This window comes from Haliotis rufescens, unplaced genomic scaffold (genome assembly GCF_023055435.1).
Source record: "Haliotis rufescens isolate VD_foot unplaced genomic scaffold, xgHalRufe1.0.p SCAF_3, whole genome shotgun sequence".
NCBI lineage: Eukaryota > Metazoa > Mollusca > Gastropoda > Lepetellida > Haliotidae > Haliotis > Haliotis rufescens.
The window spans coordinates 8,407,179-8,408,753 of NW_025964001.1; positions in this window are offsets into that span (position 1 = coordinate 8,407,179).

Genomic DNA, 1,575 nt, shown 5'->3' on the forward strand with positions numbered 1-1,575 from the left:
CTGTGGTGAGCCAAGGATGAGTTAAACCTCAGTCAATGTTCCAGCTAAATCTGTTACTAATTGCGTCTTTGCCAGGCGGATCAGCGATTGTTGGCATGATCCCCAGTGTACGAGGCCACACAATTGGCTTAGCTTGACTGACATGACATAACAACATGTAGGAGCGGGATAAAGACATCGTGATGTTTTGTAGCCAAACAGAAGAATAGAATCCACTTTATAACATACCCCTCACAACATTTACCTGTTCAGATGGCCATCTTATATCAGTGTTTAACGGTGCTAAATGAAACCTTCAAGGAAGTAACAGAAAGGTGTGTGCATGAGGACGTCTTGATAAATATCTGTACCATCGTATTGGGCACACGTGTAGCGTGATTTTAGAATGCACCCTTTGTGACTTTGTTTTAATATTTTAGACTCACTTTCTCATCCTGGCATGAACTTGTTGATCACGATTGTCAAATCCTTCATTTGTCATTACACATCTACATAATTGTCAGATCAGGGGGGTACGGGTGGCCCAGTCGTCTAAGGCGCCGCGATTCGCTGTGCAGAGTTGCGTCCCTTGGGCATGCCAGAAACCTATGATTGTGGGTTCCAATCCCGGTTCGCCCCGATTATGTTTCTAGGTTTGTCAGCACCATACCCGTGCTCGTGGGTTTCACCGAAGTGGTAAACGTCTGAGACCTGCATCACTTCGGGCTTTCCTCCCACATTAAACTGACACGCCGCGATATAACTGTAATACTGTTAAAAGCGACGTTAAACCCAACTCACTCACTCACTTTATACGACATCGCCTGCCTTTTGAAAAAGATATATTATCTTATCAAAAAGGTAGAGAATGAATTTATCAACATAGACACGCAAAAATGAGTCATGGCTATTTTAATATGTTATCAGATCATTCACATGAAGACTGTCTGCTAAGTCTCATTTAAATACATTTTTATACGTTTCTTGCTAACCATTTATCCGACGGATGGACAGCACAGATTCCTAGATCATCTCACTGAGGGCGATACTAGTACCGGTGTCTCAATATACCCCGACTCTATCACTTCTCCATGTATGAATAAACTGGTCACAATTTGCAGATACATAAAACGCGTGTGTTTGCTCAATATGTTTGTGATACGGTTTAGCACTACACCCCCCATACATAGTGACCCTTTCGTGTATCATTGCTCTGACAGAACACGGTTGTGAACGCGAGATACACATTTACGAGTCTGAACACAATGGTGCTCAATTTCACACTTAATGTTTGCAGAACGAAACCTAACAAATGTCCGTAGCTGTAACCCCTTTTGTGTTTCGCTATGTTTTGAATGTGGAATGGCTAATGACGTTGAAGAGCTACAGGTTAACCCCGTCTTGATTGATGTTACAGTTTGTAAACCGCTTAAAAATATAATCTTGCTTCGCAGAAGGAATAGCATATATACATAAATATACTCATTGTATTTGTTGTTGACAACAATATATTCCTGACAGTGTGCACGTTCTATATGCAGTTTCACGAATTGTGAATCTTTTCTTTAATTTATGTATCCATGTATTTCTGTTGTT